The sequence below is a fragment of the Sminthopsis crassicaudata genome, chromosome 5 (genome assembly GCF_048593235.1).
Source record: "Sminthopsis crassicaudata isolate SCR6 chromosome 5, ASM4859323v1, whole genome shotgun sequence".
NCBI lineage: Eukaryota > Metazoa > Chordata > Mammalia > Dasyuromorphia > Dasyuridae > Sminthopsis > Sminthopsis crassicaudata.
The window spans coordinates 219,449,893-219,458,067 of NC_133621.1; positions in this window are offsets into that span (position 1 = coordinate 219,449,893).

Below are 8,175 nucleotides of genomic sequence, written 5' to 3' on the forward strand. Positions count from 1 at the left end.
GGGAGGGGAGAAGAGAGCCTCAGGCCGGCTGTACTCGTTGGTCCCTACTTTCTATCAGCACTAGCGTCATCCTAGTCCGGGACTTCAGTCCCCCTCACCTGAGCCACGGAAATAGGCTCCGGGCGGGACTTCCGAGTCCGCTCCTCTTCTGGCATGCTTTCCTTGTAAACGAAGTCACACTCTTTACTGTCTCCCTGTTGCCTATCAATTGAAGTACAAACGTCAATCAGTCTAAAAGCATTTAAAAATCCCTACTGTGTGTTGGGCACGGTGCTAGAAGGTATGGCTAGGAAAACAAAAGTGATATGTCCTTGCTCTCTAGAAAAGTGACTACAAATATGAAGCGATGCTCATGATTGTTGAAAGCAGGAAAGGGCTCTTAAGGAAGGTAACATAATAACAGCAACGTTTACCGCAGTGCTTACTATGTGCCAGGCACTAAGCTTTACAGTTACTCTCTCATTCAATCCCCAGAACCACCTTTTGAAGTAAATGCTGTGATTGTCCCCATTTTACAGATGAAAAAACTGACGCAAACTGAGGTTAGTTAACTTGCCCAGGTGTCAACTGATAAGTTTCTCGAGGCCAGATTTGAACTTAAGTCTTACTACTTTAAGCAACACCCACTGTGCCTCTTAGATACCCACTTAAGTTTTGAAATGTCTTTAGAAGGGAAGAGGTGAAGCAGAACATTCCAGATCCAAAGGACAGTCCATGCAAAAGCATAAGGACGGATGGTGGAACATTATATACAGAGAATAACAAAAAAAAAACATTTAGGTGGATGGATGGAATAAGCATTGAGAGTCTGCTGTGTTCAGAAACAAGTAGCAGAAGTGTGGCTCCAACTCCAGGTGCAGAGCAGCATCTCAGTTCCAGCTTCTGACCGTTTGAATCCTGCAAAGGAATAATCAGGGCAGGAATGATAGACCTAAAGGGAGCTTGCAGTTCTTGCATTCGGAATCAGCAGAGTTTCTCAGCTGATTGATAGAAAGTCAGTTTAGCGACACTTGACCATTTGTTAGCAACAGATCTAAATCCAGGTCAGAAATTTACACAGTTCAGACTGGGAAGCAGACTTTGTCCTGGCTCAGATCACTTTGGGAACAGTAAATATTTGCAGGCCCCCAACTTCCCATCTCCAGAAAGAGAACCGATACTCTTAGAGTTCAAGTTGAAGCACGCTTTCCCCCCCTTTCTTTATTTTCCTTACCTTTTAGGGGACTGGTAGATGGGGAACATGATGAATGTGGAAACATGTTTTACATGACTTCATATATAATTCATAATGTAACTTCATATATAATGGGTATCATATTTCATCCTCCCTCAGAATTGGAGAGGAGTGGACGGAGGGAGAGAACTTGGGTGGGAATATATAAGGTGGGAAACCTGTAGAACCTCCTTAGAGTGCTGTTACTGAATCTGTGGAAATTCCACTATCCACAAGCCAAGACATCCAAACCAAAAATTTGCAGAGCACAGACCAGGAGAGTGGTGAATAGACTTCTTCTTGGATCATACTGCTTTGGAAGCACTGAACACTTACAGATCCCGGAAAGCAGTAGAAGAACATAAAAGACAGTAGCTCAGACTTGACTATCTTCCCACCCCAAAAGTGAGCAGAGCCCAACACTAACAGAAAGTCCAAAGTCAAGAAGTAAACTGGAATAATGAACAAACAAAAAATTAATTGTTACAAGTTACTGTGGTGACAGAGAAATTCAAAATACAAACAGGAGAAAATGACTTGAAAATATCTATAAATGCAGCATGATAATTGTGGAAATATGTATAGAAGAATTGCATGTGTTTAACATATATTGGATTACTTGCTGTTCAGGAGAGGAGATTGGGGAAAGTGAGGGAAAAAATTGGGACAAGATTTTGCAAGGGTGAATGTTGAAAACTATCTTTGCATGTATTTTGAAAATAAAAATGCTATTTTTTTTGTTTTTCTTCCCAGATTATTTTCCGAATACAATTCTTCCTTTGCAACAACAACAACAAAATATATATTGTACCTAGGATATACTATAAGATATTTAATATGTATGGGAATGCCTGCCATCTAGGGGAGGGGGTGGAGGAAAGGAGGGGAAAATTCGGAACAGAAAGGAGTACAAGGGATAATGTTGTAAAAAAAAAAAAAAATTACCTATGCATATGTACTGTTAAAAAATGTTATAATTATAAAATTAATAAAAAATAAAAAGAAAATTAAAATGCTATTATTAAAAAATAAAATTCCAGTTGATTAAGAAAAAAAGAAAATACCTAAAAAGCAATCTTTTTTCTTTTTTGGTAATTTTTTTACTTTATAGTTAAATCCAAAATGAGAAAAGAAAACAAAGCCTACTTTGCCCTACATACAGCAGACCATAAGAGAGGATTCAATATAAAACAATAAATTTCCATTTCAAGAACATTTATAAAATAAATACTATTGTTTTCAAAGCTGTCTAACTTTGCTTTCTTGTTTTTTGTTTTTTGTTTTTTTGTTTTGTTTTGTTATTGTAGTTATTGTTGTTCTCTCCAGGGCACTTTTTAATTTATTTTTTTCCTCTCCTTCCCCACCCCCCACCCAAAAGAAGATTATATATACATATAAGGAGATTGTATATGCATATATGTATAATATATGTGTGTATGTGTTAAGGGACAGGTCAATTCTCTGAGAGCCTCCACAGCTGTGGATCATAACATCTGAAGGAGTTGCAAGGCAGCGGGTTTTCTGACACAAGTGTTTCGACTAGGAATGAGATAAATTGGAGGCAGAGGGAAGAGGAGAGAGGTCAGACAATGCCACAGTCTGGAGGTCAGAGAACAGCAACTGCCTCTCGGTCTCCTTGTATCATCCTCTCACAAGAGGAAATCCATTCTGGGTTGGATCTCCAGCAGCCATTGGCAGGTAGCTCCCATGTAATCCAACAGCTCCCATGTATTCCATATACACATTTATATGCATAGCCATCTTTAAACATAGATATATAGGCGCATGATCACTCATACACATATATGTAAGACTATACTATGCTTATTTCCTCCTATCTGTTTCTTTGAAGATGGACAGCATCTTCCTTCCTTTTCCCAAATCAACCAGTTCATCATTTCCTACACCACAGCAATATTCCTTTTTGCATTCAAACGGCATTTTTCTTCATGGAATCTTTGAGGTTAATTTGGGTATTTATAATAGAATGTCTTGGTTACTCAAAGTTGTTCTTAAAACAATTCTGCTATTACTGTATACAAGTATACACTTGGTTCTGCTCATTTTGCTTTTCATTACGCATCGACACAGTTGGGTTATAAATTCATCTTGCTCAAAAGGGAACTAGAATAGAAAGCGTAAATAGAAATGGGGGGTGTTAAGATGGAAAGCAGATTAAAAGGAGACAATCATCAGAAACAAAACATGTGAGAAGGGGAAGGGTGAAAAAAGAGAATAGTTAGCAATCATAACTGCATGTGAATGGGATATTATAGTATTTAAGAGAAGAGGAAATAAAATATTTAAATAACCCTATATTAGAAAAACAAATCATTCGGCAGCTAGGTGGCACAGTGAATAGAGTATATGGGGCAGCTAGAGCACCAGCCCTGAAGTCAGGAGTACCTGAGTTTAAATCTGGTCTCAGACACTTAATACTTCTTAGCTGTGTCACCCTGGGTACATCACTTGACCCCAATTGCTTCAACAAAAAGAAAAAATAAGTATGCAAAAAATCCTATCAAATTCATTCAATGACATAATAGCCTTGGAACTAAAACCAGGATTAGGCAAAACAAAAAATATAGAAAAATTTCCTTCATGAATAATGATATAAACAATTTAAATCAATATTAGATTATAAAAATCATATTCTGTGGCTATATTTATACCAAGAATGCAGTGCTGGTTCAATATTAATAAAACTATGAGCATGACTGACCAAATTAAAAATAAAACAATGAAAATCATGTGATTGTTTCACTAGGTGCAGAAAAGGCTTTTGACAAAATACAATACCCATTTCTATTAAAAGCATTATAAAGCATAGGATAAATCAAACTTTATAAATTGGTGAGGAGCATTTTTCTAAATATAATATCTAAAATTAAATGCAAGCATTTTCTATAATGATAAACTAGAAGCCTTTCCAAGAAAATAAGGAATAAAGCAAGGATGTCCTCTATCACTATTATTACTAAATTTTGTACATGAACTTATAGTAATATGACAAGAAAAAGAAATCAAGGGAATAACCAATGCCAATAAAGAAAGCAAATTATCACTTTATTTGTAGATGATATAATGGTTTACTTTGAGAATGATAGAAAATCAACTGAAAAACTAATTGAAACAACTTCAAAGTTGAAGAATATAAAATAAACCCACAAAAATTATCAGCATTTCTGTATATCACCAATAAAAAAACAGCAAGATTAAAAAGAGAAGTTCTGTTTTAAAAAAAAAAATAGTATCTGGAAAAACAAAAAAATCAAGAAGATCAAGGGAATCAGTGAAAAAAAAACTATGAAGTACTAGATTTCAAATTATTATTATTTATCTGTTTGTTTTGTTCCTGCAATTGGGATTAAGTGACTTGTCTAGGGTCTCAAACTAGGAAGTGTTAAGTGTCTAAGGTCAAATTTGAACTCAGGCCCTCCTGACTTCAGGGCTGGTGCTCTATCCACTGGGCTACCTAGCTGCCCCCAGAATTCAAATTATTGCTACAAAGTGGTAATCACCAAAACAATCTATTGCTGGCTAAGATACAGAGTAGTTGATCAGTGGAACAGATCAGGTATATAATACACAGTAATAAATAATCATATTAATCAAATATATGATAGACCTCCAAATCCAAGAACTCATCATTGACAAAAATTGCTTGGAAAACTAGAAAACAGTTTGGTTGAAACGATGCATAGATCTACATCTAACACTATATACCAAAATAATGTCAAAATGGGGAAATGATTTAGACATAAAAGTTAATAAAGACATAAAAAAATAAATAAATTAGGGGAGCGTGAAAAATGAATCTGTGAAGATTTATGGGTAATGGAAGAGTTTATGACCAAACAAGAGATAGGATCATGGTTGGTAAAATAGAATAATTTTCATTACATGAAAATTTTAAAAAAGTTTTGCACAAATAAAACCAATGCAGCCAAAGTTAGAAGGAAAATAGAAAACTGGGGAAAATTTTATAGCAAGTTTTTCTGATAAAGATCTCATTTCCCAAATGTATAGGAAACTAAGCTAAATTTATGAAAGCATTAGCCAAAAGATCTGATAAGAAGTCAAAATAATTTGAACAGGCAATTTTCAGAAAAAGAAATCAAAGCTATCAATAGTCACATAAAAAATTCTCCAAATCACTATTGATTAGAGAAATGCAAGCCAAAAGAACTTTGAGGAACTACCTCACACCCATCAGATTGACTAACATGACAGAAAAGGAAAATGATAAATGCTGGAAGGGTTGTGGAAAAAAATAAGTACATTAATACATCATTGGTGGAGTTGTGAAGTGCTCTACCCATTTTAGACAACAATTTGGAAGTATGCTTTTTAGTGATGATAAAGAATTAGAAATTGTAGAATGCATTGCTCTTCTCAGCAATGTATTGTTCAAGACATCTCCAATAGACGTGGTATGGAAAATACCATCCTCATGCAGAGAGAGAACTATGGATCAAAGCATGGTATTTTCAACTTTGTTTTTTCTTTTTTGTGCTTTTTTCCCTTTTGGCCTTATTTTTTTTTTATACAACATGAGAAATATGGGGAGGTTTCTGGGATGATAGAGTAGCTCAGAAAATTTCAAGATCTCCAGTTTTCCCCCACAAACAAAACAAATCAGGGTGAACATAGCCAGATAAAAAACAAAGAAGACTTTGGGAAGAATAAGGTCCTTCTGGGATAAACCAAGAAGACTGGAAGAAAGATCCCAGGATAGGAATTAACCAGTGTGAAGTGCAAATAATTCCGGGCTATTTCCACAGAAACAGCAAGTGGGGAACCCTGGAGCTAGTTGGATTTGGCTAGAGTCTTAGCCTGAACCACATGAACTTTCACCTTCCAGACAGCTTGCTGACCTGGGGATTTGAGTCTGGGAAAACTGCTGATCAAGAACACTAGACCCTGCTGTCCTATAAAGACATAGCCCTAAGTAAGAAAGAACCAGCGGTGGGAGGTTATATAATAAAAAGACAAGTTTTTGAGTGTGTGTGATTTTTAATTTTTATTTTATTCTATAATTATAGCTTTTTATTTTTTCCAAATACATGCAAAAATAGTTTTCAACATTCACCTTTGCAAAACCTTGTGTTCCAAGTTTTTCTTTCTCTCTCCCTCTCACCTTCTGTAGATAGCAAGCAATCTACCATAGGTTAAAATTCTTCTCAACATATTTCCATATTTGTCATGCTGTGCAAGAAAATTCAGCTCAAAAGGGAAAAAACATGAGAAAGGGAAAAAAAACACAAAAATAAACATCACCATCAAAAAAAAAAAAAAAAAAAAAAAAAAAAAAAGGTGAAAATACTATGCTTTGATCCACATTTAGTTTCCATACTTCTCTCTCTGGATGAAGATGGCTCTTTCCATCACAAGTGTATTGGAATTGGCAAGGCAAGTTAAGGAGGAGAATTAAAGTAAAAAAGTTAAAAGAGATAAGAAATAAGAGATATACAGAATACTAGAACAAGGATCAGGAGTAGAATTTATTAGGAAAAAAAAGTTGGGCTAATAATCATTGCTATTAGACAAAATCAAACTTAAAGATTCAATCAAGAAAGAAATCTATATTATATGTCAAACATTTTAATATTGTTTACACATGGGTAAATGCATATGTATATATATATATGTGTGTGTGTGTGTGTATGTATGTGGGTATGTATGTATGAAGGTCTATGTATGTAACCGAATTGTACATGTTTAACCTATATCAGATTGCTTGTTGTCTTAGGGAGGGGGTGGTAAGGGAGGAAGGAGAAAAAGTTGAAATGAAAAATATTTTAAAAATCAATGTTGGAAACTATGTGTATTTGGAAAAATAAATACTATTGAGGGAAAAATGGAAATTAAAAAAAAAAAAAGATTCTGTGTTCCAAATTTTTTCTCCCTCCCTCCTTTGTCTATAATCTTTTTTTTTTTTTTAAATAAATTCAGTAGTATTTAGTATTTTATTTTTTTCCAAATATGTACCTTGGGACACTCAACCAAGAGACTCCATCTAGAAAGTCTTCTTAAAAGTGTTGATTCTGTGGCACTCATCTATCCTTATAGTCCAACTATCACAGCCATACATTGATACTGAAAAAATTATAGCTTTGACTATGTAGACCTTTGTTAGAAAGGTGGTATTTTTGCTTTTTAGTATTTTATCCATATTTGCCATAACTTTTCTTCCACTGAACAAGAGTGTATATAAATATATATATATGGTGTGTGTGTGTGTGTGTATACACATAAGTATATATGTAATTACTTTAGTTATACATGTACCTTCATTTTTCACACATTTTCATATGAGTCATGTTAGGAGAGAAAAATCAGACCAAAAGGGAAAAATCATGAGAAAAAAAAGAGAAGAAAAAAAGGTGAAAATAAAATGCTGAGATCTGCATTCAGTCTCCATAGTTCTCTCTCTGGATTCAGAAAGCACTTTTCATCTAAAGTTTATTGGAATTGTCTTGGATCACTGATTTGAAAAGTCAAGTCTATCATGATTGAGCGTCATACAATCAATCTCATTGTTGCTGTGCACAATGTTTTCCTGGTTCTGCTTGCTTCACTCAGCATCATTTAACATAAATCTTTCCAAGTGTTTCTAAAATCAGCCTGTTCATGACTTTTATAGAATAATAATATTCCATTCCATTCATATACCATAACTTATTCAGCCATTCATCAGTTGATGGGCATTCACTCATTTTCCAATTCTTTGCTACTACAAAAAGAGCTGCTACAAACATTTTTGCACATACAGATCCTTTTTCCTCTTCTGTGATCTCTTTGGGATACAGCTGTTTTAGTAGCACTTTTGGATCAAAGGGTATGTACAATTTTACAGCCCTTTGGGCATAGTTTTACATAATGACTGGATCAGTTCACAAATCCATCAGCAATGTATCAGCGTCCCAGTTTTCCCAATCCCCTCCAACATTTATCATTAT